The sequence below is a fragment of the Manis pentadactyla genome, chromosome 8 (assembly GCF_030020395.1).
Source record: "Manis pentadactyla isolate mManPen7 chromosome 8, mManPen7.hap1, whole genome shotgun sequence".
Lineage (NCBI taxonomy): Eukaryota > Metazoa > Chordata > Mammalia > Pholidota > Manidae > Manis > Manis pentadactyla.
In genome coordinates this window covers 85515888-85528621 of record NC_080026.1, presented here as the reverse complement: position 1 = coordinate 85528621, position 12734 = coordinate 85515888, and the positions used below count along the sequence as shown (strand labels likewise).

Sequence of the window (12734 nt, the reverse complement as noted above, 5' to 3'; positions counted from 1 at the left end):
TGAGGTCCTCTAGCTAGCTGTACATGTAGGGGAAGGGACATATATAACCCCAGCCCCCTCCAGTTATCCTCTCCCATCTAAGGAGATTGGGGAGGTGAGGACTGAAAAGCATTTGTGAAGCTCACAATCTATAGGTACAGGCCAAATGAAAGATTGAGACCTAATCATAGGACTTTTATAATCTCTCCCTGACCACCACCATACCAATATATTACTAAAGGCCTTCTTACCACAGTTCCTTTTATCCAGTGCATCATGTCTGTCTTTTAACAAAAAAGTACAAGGTATACTAAAAGACAAAAAATAAAGTTTGACAAGACTGAACAATCTTTAGAACCAGAGTTAGATATAGAAGGAATGTGGGAGTTATCAGATAAGGAAAAAAAACCTGTAGTTAATATGCTAAGGGTTTTAATGGAAAAAGTCAATATGCAGTAGGTAGGTAATATAAGAGAGGTAGAGATTCTAAGAAAGAATAAAAAAATGTTAGAAACTAAAAAATTAAAACAAAAATGAATGATTTTGATGGGCTCATTATTGGACAGAACATGACTGAGGAAAGAATCTCTGAGTTTAAGGATATGACAATAGGAAATTCCAAAACTAAAAGCAAAGAAAAAAAAATGGAAGAAAACCCAGAATATCCAAAAACTGTAGGCCAACTACAAAAGATATACATGGAATGTAAATACCAGAAGGAGAAGAAAGAAAAGAGAATCAATATATGAGGCAATAATGACCAAGAATTTCTCTAACTTAATTTTAGAGACCAAACTGCAGATCCAGGAAGCATAGAGAATACCAAGAAGACTACACCTAGGTGTAATGTATTCAAACTTCAGAGGACCGGTGATTAAAACAAAACAAAACAAAAAACCTTGAAAGGAGCCAGAGGAAAAATACCTTATGTATGGAACATCAAGGATGAGGATTACTTTTTCTTTATTTTATGAAGTATAGTTGATATACAATATTATATTGCTTTCAAGTATACAACATAGTTAATTGGACAGGAGGATGATGTTTCTGCAGAAACCATACAAGTTAGAAGAGAATGTAGTAAAACAAAGTATTGAGAGAAAAAAAATCCACTGACCTAGAATAATGAAACTTGTGAAATTATTTTTCAAAATTGAAGAATACCTACTCAGACAAACAAAAATTGAGGGAATTGTTGCCAATAGACCTGTCTTAGATGAAATACTAAAAGAAGTACTTCAAAAAGAAGGAAAATTGTATACATCAGAAACACATCTACATAAATTATGAGCATGGAGAAGTAAGTAAAGGCAAAATTAACATATGCTTTTTATTGATCTAACAGATGACAGTTCAAATGATGGCAATGTATTTGATTCTGTGTATGTGTATAAATATGGCTACACATGCTTATGTATAAGTGAAATTAATGAAAGCAAAGGAGACAAGGATGGGAGGGAGGAATTAGGAATATTTTGTTATTATAAGGTACTTGTGCTACCTGTGCAGCAATAGAATATTATTTGAAAGTGGACTTGGTTTACTTGTGTATTACATACTCTTAAGTCAATCAGTAAAAATAAAATAAAATGGAACAGAATCAGAATAGAAAGCCCAGATATAAACCCACCAATATATGGTCATGTAATGTACAATGAAGGAGCCAGGAATATACCATGGGGAAAAGAAAGCCTCTTCAATAACTTATGTTGTGAAAATTGGACAGCTACATGCAAGAGAAAGAAACGATTATTGCCTAACTCCAGACACAAAATGAAACTTGAAATGGATCAAAGACCTCAGTGTAAGGCATGAAACCATAAATCTCGTAGAAGAAAACATAGGCAAAAATCTCTTGAACGTTTTTTTCAACTTTGAGTAATTTTTTCCTGGGCACATCTCCTTGGGCAAGGGAAACAGAATAAAAAAATGAACCAGTGTTACTGTATCAAGATAAAAAGCTCCTGGACAGCAAAAGACACCATCAGCAGAACAAAAAGCCTACAGTGTGGGAGAATATATTTGTAAACAGTTTATCCAATCAGGGTTTAACATCCCAAATTTATAAAGAGCTCAGGTGCCTCAACACCAAAAAAACCCCCAAATAACCTGATTAAAAAATGGGCAAAGGACCTGAACAGACATATCTCCAAAGAAGAAATACAGATGACCAACAGGCACATTAAAAGATGCTCCACATTGCTAATCATCAGGGAAATGTAAGTGAAAACCACAATGAGGTATCACTTCACATCAGTCAGAATGGCTGCTATCTAAAAGACAAGAAATACCAAGTGTTGGCGAGGATGTAGAGAAATAGGAACCCTCCTACACTATAGGTGGGAATGTCATTTGTGCTGCCACTTTGGAAAGCAGTGTGGAGGTTCCTCAAAAAATTAAAAATAGCAATACCATTTGACCCAGTAATTCCACTTCTAGGAATTTACCCAAAGAAAACAAAATCCCTGATTTGAAAAGATACATGGACTCCTCTGTTTATTGCCTCATTGTTTTCAATAGCCAATATATGGAAGCAACCAAAGTGTCCCTCAATAGAGGAATGGATAAAGAAGAAATGGTACATATACACAATGGACTATTCAGCCATAAAAAGAAAAGAATCTTGCCATTTGCAACAACATGGATGGACCTGGAGGATATAATGCTAAGTGATATAAGCTGTGTGGACAAGGACAAATACTGTATGGTTTCACTTATTTGTGGAATATAAAAACAAAGCAAAACAATGAACAACAGCAGTGGACTCATGGACACTGAGCAGTGACTGGTGATTGTTATGGGGGAGGAGTTGGGGTAGGTGGATGGGGAGGTTTAGGGGAATAAAGGGACACAAACATTCTCAATCATAATATAGGTTGGTCATGGGGATAGTAGTACAGTTGGAGAATACAGTCAATGATTCTGTAACATCTTCCTGTGTTGCCAGATAGTAGCTATATTGGTGGGGGTGAGGATTTAATAATATGGGTAACTGTTGAACCACTGTGTTGTATACTTGAAACTAATATAAGATTGTGTATCAATAAAAAAATAAAATATGTTGTGAGAGGAGAGAAAATGGAATTATAAAATGCTCAGTTAAGGTTCTAAGAGGCAGGAAAAGTGGAAAACAAAAATAGGAACAAAAAAAGAGCAACAAGTAGAAAACAGCAACAAATATGGTAGATGTTATTCAACTATATCAATAATCACCTCAGTGGTCTAAATACAGTAATAGGTTAGTGGATCATATGGGGTGGATCATAAAAACAAGACCCTGCTTTATGTTGTCTTTAACTCACTTTAAAACATAAGTAAGTTAAAAGTAAAGGGTTGGAGGAGGATACACTGTGCTAACATTAATCAAAAAAAGTAGGAAGAGCTGTATTAGTTTCAGACAGAGCAGACTTGAGAGCAAGGAAAGTTGTCTGGGATAAAGAGGGACATTGCGTATGATAAGAGGGTTGGTACTCCAAGAAGACATAATAACCCTTAATGTATATACAGCTAACAAAAGAGTGTCTAAATACATGAGGGAAAATCTGATGGAACTTCAAGTAGAAATAGATGTATATCCACTATCACTGGGTGCTTAAATGATCCTCTGCCAGAATTAGACAGATTCAGCAGGTAGAAAATCAGTAAGGACTCAACAGCACTGCCAATCAACTGGATATAAGTGACATATAGAGAGGATTTTATTCTACAGCAGCAGGTTACATATCCTCAAACTCACATGGACCATTCACCAAGATAGACCTCATTTGGGGTCACAAAATGTACCTTTAAATTAACAAATTTAAAATAATAGAAACCATACAGTATCTGTTCTCAGAACACAATGGAATTAAACTAGAAATCAGTAATGCAAAGATGGTTGGAAAAATCCCCCAAAACTTAGACTAAGTCACATGTGTCAAAGAAGAGATCTCAAGAGAAATTGAAAAATATTTTGAACTACATGAAAATACAACTTAACATTTGTGGGATGCAACAAAAGCAGCGCTTAGAAGGAAATATATAGCATTGAATGCACGTAGTAGAAAAAAGTATCTAAAATCAGTCATCCGAACTTCCATCTTAGGAAATTAGAAGAACAAATTAAGCCCAAAGTAAGCAGAAGGAAGGAATAAGAATTAGAGTAGAAATCAATTAAATTGAAAATAGGAAACCAATAGAAAATTCAGTAAAAGCTAGTTCTTTGAAAAAAATGAATAAGATCAGTAAGTCTGTGACAAGCTAAAAAAAAAGAAGACTCATAAGTTATTAATAGCACATATGAAAGAGAAGACATCACTGCAGTTCCTATGGATAATAGTGGAATATGAACAAATCTATTCCCACAAATTTGATAGCATGGATGAAGTGAATCTATTCCTTGAAAGTCACAATCTGCCAAAACTCACACAAGAAAAAATAGACAATCTGAATAGCCCATATGTATTTTAAAAATTGAATCAATAATATGTTTCCAGAACAGAAGGCACCAGGTTCATGGTGAAGTCTACTAAACATTTGAGGAAGAAATTATCCCACACCTGTATAATCTCTTGCAGAAGATAGAAGCTCAGGGAATACTTCCTAACTCATTCTATGAAATCAGCATTTACCCTAATACCAAAACCAGACAAAGAAAACTACATACTAATATTCCTCATGAATATAGATGAAAAAAACGTCAAGAAAGTATTAGCCAATTGAATCTAACACTGTGTAAAAATAATTTTATACTACAACCAAGTGGGATTTATCCCAGGTACGAAAGGCTGATTAAACATTTGAAAAAATCAGTTAATATAATATATCATGTCAACAGGCTAAAGAAGAACCACATGATCTATCAATAGATGCAGATAGTATTTAACAAAATCTAGCACCCATTCATGATGACAAACTCTCAGTAAACTGGAAATAGAGGGGAAGCTTCCTCAATTTGATAAACATATACAAAAAACCTACAGTTAATTGTTTTCTTAATGGTGAAAAACTAGAAGCTTTCCCACTAAGGTTAGGAATAAGGCTGGGATGTCCCCTCCCACCATTGGATTTCAACATCATGATAGAAGTCCTAACTAATGCAGTAAGGCAAGAAAAGGGGAAAAATTTTACACTGATTGGGAAGGAAGAAATAAAACTTTGTTTACAGTTTTATTTCTGCTTGACCATCTATGTAGAACATCCAAAAGAACTGACAAAAAAAATTCCTGGACTGCAAATGATTATAGTAAGGTTGCAGAACAAAAGAGTAATATGCAAATGTTAATTATTTTCCTGTATACCATCAGGGAACAAGTAGAATTTGAAATTGAAAGCACAGTGCCATTTACTTTAGTGCCCCCCCCAAAATGAAATACTCAGGTATAAACCTAGTAAAATAATGTGTAAGATCTGTATGTGGAAAACTACAAAACTGATGTGTAAAATCAAAGGTCTAAATAAAGGGTGAGATATTTCATGCTTATTGTTAGAAAGACTCAATATTGTCAAGATGTCAATTCTGACAAATTTCATCTATAGATTCAATGCAGTGTCAATCAAAATCCCAGCATATAACTTTTGTGGATATTGACAAACTGATTCTAAAGTTTATATTCCAAGGTAAAAGTCCCAAAATAGCCTACTCAGTATTGAGAAGAATAAAGATAACTGATTCTACATAACGTCAAGAATTAGTATAAAGCCACTTTAATCAATATGGTGTGGTATTGGTGAACAAATAGAAGAGAGATCAGTGGAACAGAATAGAGAGCCTAGAGACAGATCCGTGTAAACATAGTCAAATGACATTTGACACAAAGAAACAAAGACAATATGTTGGAGCAAAGATAGTCTTGTTAACAAATAGTGCTGTTTCAACTGTCCATGTATACCTTATGCCCTTCACAAGAATTAACTAAAAATGTACCGTAACTCAAATGTAAAATGCAAAATTCTGAAACTCCTGGAAGATAAGAGAAAACCTAGATGACCTTGGTAGGCAATACTTTTTTAGGTAAACACCAAATGCATTATCCATGAAGTAAATGATTGATAAGTTGGACTTGATTAAAATTAAAAAGTTGCACTCTGTGCAAGACGCTATCAAGGGAGTGAGAAGGTATGCAACAGACTGGGAGAAAATACTTGAAAAAGACACATCTGATAAAGGACTGCTCTCCAAAATACAGAGAACTTAAAACTCAACAAGGAAACCCGATTAAAAATGGACATAAGTCCTCAGTGGATACCTCACTAAAGGTATAGAGATGGCAAGTAAACATGAAAAGATGTTCAACATCACATGTCATTAGGGAATTGCAGAATAAAACAAGATACTACTCTATACTTATGACAGATTCTCAAGATGGCGGGATGAGTAGGGTGGCGAAAATCTCCTCCAAAAACCATATATACTTAGAAAATACAGTGAATACAACTATTCCTAAAAGAGTGACCAGAAGATACAGTACACCAGCCAGGCTACATCTACATCTGCGAGAACTCAAAATCTCATGAAAAGGGTAAGATACAAAGCCACGACCCGGCAGGACCTGAGCACTTCCCCCACCCCAGCTCACTGGCGGGAGGAAAAGAATTAGAGTGCGGGGGAGAGTGGAAGCACAGGACAGCTAAACAACCAGAACTTCAGGTGTCCTAATGCCCTGGGTGGCAATGCAGTACTGAATAATCCCCTCATGGAGATAAGCAGCCTGTTGTTTATTAACCCCCCACCCCCCCGCTGGCACTGCAAGCGAACCGGCTGATCCACCATTGCTGCGGAGCAACCAGGGGACAGCCCTCCCAGCCCCACCCACAGCAACCACACAGAGACTTTTTCAGCGCGCGGCTAACCGGGCCAGAACCAGAGGCTGCCCCCTGCCCACAGTCGATCGACACAGACAGTGGAGACTGTGGCAGAGTCCGGAAGGCACAAAGGGGCTTTGTTCTTGCAGTGAACACACTGCTGCTCACCTACAACTCCCGCCAATGCCCTAGGCCATCCGGAGGGCCACCCTGCCCATGGCAGCTCAGGGAATTAACCCAGAGGCTGCACCTGCACGTGGCCAACGAGCACAGGCAGAGGAAGCTGGTGTGGACCCCAGACAGCACATAGGAGCTCTGTTCTCACAGCTAACACGTGCTGATCCCCTGCAACCACTGCCCCTGCCCTAGGCCATCCTGAGGGCCGCCCCGCACATGGCAGTTCAGGGGATTAACGCAGAGGCTGCTCCCTGTGTGCAGTTGACTGGCACAAGCAGCGGAGATGGCCAAGGCAACCAGCAAGCAGGAATGGACTTTGTTCTCCAAGCTGACACACTCGCCACTTGCCAGTGATCACTTCCATTGCCATGAAAAGGCAAAAGAACCTTGTTCAGTGCAAAATCCCTGAAACCCCTGAGAAGAGCACCTGGGGAGAGCAAAATCACCAATCTTCCTGAAAAAGAGTTCAAAATAAAAGTCATAAGCCTGTTGATGGATCTACAGAGAAATATGCAAGAGCTAAGGGATGAATTCCGTAGGGAGATAACAGAAATGAAACAAAGCATGGAAGGATTTAAGAGCAGACTGGATGAAGTGGAAACGACTATTAATGGAATAGAAATCAGAGAACAGGAATACAGAGAAGCTGAGGCAGAGAGATAAAAGGAACTCTAGGAATGAAAGAATATTAAGAGAACTGTGTGACCAATCTAAACAACAATATTTGCATAATAGGGGTACAAGAAGAAGAAGAGAGAGAAAAAGGGATAGAAAGTGTCTTTGAAGAAATAATTACTGGAAACTTCCCCAATCTGGGGAAGGAAACAGTCTCTCAGACTATGGAAGCCCAAAGATTCCCATCACAAGGAACCCAAGGAGGACAACACCAAGACATATAATAGTTAAAATGGCAAAGATCAAAGACAAGGACAAAGAATTAAAAGAACTCAGAGAGAGAAAAAAGATCACCTACAAAGGAAAACCCATTAGGCTATCATCAGACTTCTCAGTAGAAACTTTACAGGCCAGAAGAGAATGGCATGATATATTCAATGCAATGAAACAGAAGGACCTTGAACCAAAAATACTGTATCCAGCGAGATTATCATTTAAATTTGAAGGAGGGATTAAACAATTCCCAGATAAGCAACAGTTGAGGGAATTTACCCCCCACAGACCATCTCTATAGTGTATTTTAAAGGGACTGCTCTAGATGGAAGTGCTCCTAAGGCTAAACAGATGTCACCAGAGAAAATAAAACTACAGCATAGAAAGTAGACCAACCAAATACTAACTAAATGCAAAATAAAATTAGTCAAAAGGAATTACAAAATTAGTCAAAGGAAATACAAAAGTCTACAGAATAATTTTGTGACTAATCCACAAAATTAGTCAAAGGAAATACAAAAGTCTACAGAATAAGACACCTAACTTGTAAAGAGTGGAGGAGAAAGAAGAAGAAGGGAGAGAAATAGAGAATCATCAGAATGTGTTTATAATAGCATAATAAGTGAGTTAAGTTAGACGGTTAGATAGTAAAGAAGCTACCCTTGAATCTTTGGTAACCACAAATCCAAAGCCTGCAATGGCAGTAAGATATCATTCGATAATCACCCTAAATGTAAATGGACTGACTGCAGCAATCAAAAGACACACAGTAATAGAATGGATAAAAAAGCAAGACCCATCTATATGCTCCCTACAGGAGACCTCAAACCAAAAGACATACACAGACTAAAAGTGAAAGCATGGAAAAAGATACTTCATGCAAACAATAGGGAGAAAAAAGCAGGTGTTGCAGTACTTGTATCAGACAAAATAGACTTCAAAAGAAAGAGACAAAGAAGGACATTACATACTGATAAAGGGGTCAGTCCAACAAGAGGATATAACCATTATAAATATGCACGCAACACAGGAGCACCTACATATGTGAAACAAATAACAACAGAATTAAAGGAGGAAATAGAAAGTAATGCATTCATTTTAGGGGACTTCAACACACCACTCACTCCAAAGGATGGATTCACCAGACAGAAAGTACTTAAGGACACAGAAGTACTGAACAACACACTAGAACAGATGGATCTAACAGACATCTACAGAACTCTACACCCAAAAGCAGTAGGATACACATTCTTCTCAAGTGCACATGGAACATTTTCCAGAAGAGACCACCTACTAGGCCACAAAAAGAGCCTCAGTAAATTCAGAAAGATTGAAATCCTACCAACCAGCTTCTCAGATCACAAAGGTATAAAACTATAAATAAACTGTACAAAGAAAACAAAAAGGCTCACAAACGCATGGAGGCTTAACAACATGCTCCTAAATAATCAGTGGATCAATGACCAAATTAAAACAGAAATCGAGCAATAGAAGGAAACAAATGAAAACAACAGCATAACACCCCAACTTCTGTGGGACATAGGCAGTTCTAAGAGGAAAGTACAGGGCAATCTAGGTCTATTTAAAGAAGGAAGAACAATTCCAAATGAATAGTCTAAAGTCAAAATTATTGAAACTGGAAAAAAGAAGAACAAATGAGGCCCAAAGTCAGCAGAAGGAGGACATAATAAAGATCAGAGAATAAGTAAATAAAATTGAGAAGAATAAAACCATAGAAAAAAATGAATGAATCCAAGAGCTGATTCTTTGAGGAAATAAACAAAATAGATAAACCCCTCGCCAGACTTATTAAGAGAAAAAGAGAATCTACACACATCAACAGAATCAGAAATGAGAAAGGAAAAATCACGACGGACCCAAAAGAAATACAAAGAATTATTAGAGAATACTATGAAAATTTATATGCAAACAAACTGGATAACCTTCTAGAAAAATACAACCTTCCAAGACTGACCAAGGAAGAAACAGAAAATCTAAACAGACCAATTACCAGTAACGAAATTGAATTGGTAATCAAAATCTACCCAAGAGCAAAACTTCTGGACCAGATGGAATAATCGCTGAATTTTATCAGACATTTAGAGAAGACATAAAACCCAGTCTCCTTAAAGATTTCCAAAAAATAGAAGAGGAGGGAATACTTCCAAACTCATTCTATGAAGTCAGCATCACTCTAATACCAAAACCAGGCAAAGACACCACAAAAAAAGAAAACTACAGACCAACATCCCTGATGAACGTAATGTAAAAATACTGAACAGAATATTAACAAACCGAATTCAAAAATACATCAAGAGGATCATACTCTGTCCTTACTAGGATGGCCAAAATCCAAAATATTAACACCAAATGCTCGCAAGTATATGGAGCAGTGGTGCTTTCATATATTGCTGGTGGGATTGCAGAACGTCAGAGCCACTTTGGAAGAATATTTGGCAGTTTCTTTTTTTTTATTTTATTTTATTTTTATTTATTTTTTTTTTGTAGATAATTATTTTTTATTGAAGGGTAGTTGACACACAGTATTACATTACATTAGTTTCAGGTGTACAACACAGCGATTCAACATTTATATACATGATAATTCTAGGTACCAGCTATCACCATAGCAAGTTGTTTCAATATTTTGACTATATTCCTTATGCTATACATTACATCCCAGTTACTTATTTATTTTACAATTGGAAGTGCATGTATATATATATATATATATATATATGTATATATATATATATATTTTTGTGTGTGTGTGTGAGGGCATCTCTCATATTTATTGATCAAATGGTTGTTAACAAAAATAAAATTCTGTATAGGGGAGTCAATGCTCAATGCACAATCATTAATCCACCCCAAGCCTAATTTTCATCAGTCTCCAATCTTCTGAAGCATAACGAACAAGTTCTTACATGGAGAACAAATTCTTACATAATGAATAAGTTACATGGTGAACAGTACAAGGGCAGTCATCACAGAAACTTTCAGTTTTGCTCATGCATTATGAACTATAAACAGTCAGTTCAAATATGAATACTCATTTGATTTTTATACTTGATTTATATGTGGATACCACATTTTTCTCTTTATTATTATTATTTTTAATAAAATGCTGAAGTGGTAGGTAGATACAAGATAAAGGTAGAAAACATAGTTTAGTGTTGTAAGAGAGCAAATGTAGATGATCAGGTGTGTGCCTGTAGACTATGTGTTAATCCAAGCTAGACCAGGGCAGTAAAACATCCACGTATGCAGAAGATTTTTCTCAGAACAGGGGGGGTGAGGTTCTAAGCCTCACCTCTGTTGATCCCCAATTTCTCACCTGATGACCCCCCTGCGACTGTGCCTGTCTTAGGTTGTTCCTCCCTTGAGGAATCTTACCTATCTCTGGCTAACCAGTCATCTTTCTGGGCCATACAGGGAAATGTTAAGTTGGTAAGTGAGAGAGAAGCCTTATTGTTTGAAATGGTTAGCTTTTTACTTCTTTGCATATTTATGCCCTGTAGCTTCTATGCCCAGCATTTGTCTTGAGGTATCTTTACCACTTGGAAGAATTATGATACTTGGTAAATTTGATATGAGGCACGAATTCTATTTAAGGGTTGTAATTAGGAAGGAAGGCAGTTTCTTATTAAACTAAACATGCTCTTACTATATGATCCAGCAGTGACACTCCTTTGTATTTACCTGAAAGGGCTTGAAAACATAGGCCCATACACAAACCTGCACATGGATGTTTGTAATAGCTTGGAAACAACTAAAGGTGTCCTTTGCAGCAGGTGACTGGTACATCCAGACTGTGGAATATTGTTCAGGGCCAAAGAGAAATGAGATATCAAGCTCTGAACAGCATGGAAGAAACTTGAACGCATATTACCAAGTGAAAGAAACCAATCTGCAAGCCTACCTACTGTTTGAGTCCAACTGTATGATGTCCTGGAAAAGGCAAAACTATGTAGACACTAGAAAGATTTATGGTTGCCAGTAAGTAGGGGTAAGTTAAACAATGAATAGGCAGAGTATGGAGGATTTTTAGGGCAGTAAAACTATTCTGTAGCTTACTACAAAGGTATAAACATGTTATTATATATTTGTCAAAACCCATAGAGTGTACACCACCAAGATTGAACTATAATGTAATCTGTGGACTTTGAGTGATAGACTTGTCAATGTAGGTTCATCATTTTTATCGAATGTACCACATGGTGCAGATGTTAATGGGGCAGGTTATTAGGTGTGTAAGGAATGCAGGTATATGGAAACTCACTGTCCTTACTGAAAGAAGAGAGGGGATGCGAACTCAACCATCCAAGCAGGTTTACTGCTGAACCTGAGAGGGGACCCTCTGTCCTGCCAGCAGAACAAATGAAAGAGTCTCTAACAGGTCAAGAGGCTTTTTATGGCCAGGGTTTTTGTTGGGCTGTTTGAGGGGAGGGGTCTGGGGAAAGGTGGGCTTGTGGCTTGCTGACATGTCCTCTGGAAAATGCTTGTAGCCTAGGTAAGATGATACCTAGGTCTCTCTGTGATGGTGGGTGGGCTTATTCAAAAGGTGGTACTCTCTCAGGTCCAGATTCTATCACTTACTCCTCAGTTTTTCTTTGAACATAAAACTGCTGTAAAAATTGAAGTTCATTTATGAAAATAAATAAATCTCAGTAGAAAAAAATGTACAAGTACTATCAACAGGCAATTAACAAAATTAGTACAAATGGTCAGGATGTATTGTGATCCTAACTAATCCAGAGATACGTATGGTCTAAGTTCAGAACTGTGTCTTGTTTGAGATACATAGTTCAACACAAAAAGTTATTAAAGAGGAATTCCATTTGTCCTCAAAGGGAATTTAGTTCATAACTAGATTAATCTTGCAAAGTGTCTCCTCTTCCCATTTT

At 37.0% G+C, this 12734-nt stretch overlaps 1 protein-coding gene across 4 annotated transcripts in view; it reads left to right on the top strand.

Annotated features, from left to right (window-relative positions):
- Positions 1 to 12734, top strand: part of JMJD1C (jumonji domain containing 1C) — a 388314-nt gene that overhangs the window by 6308 nt on the left and 369272 nt on the right. The gene's annotated exons all lie outside the window — the stretch shown is intronic.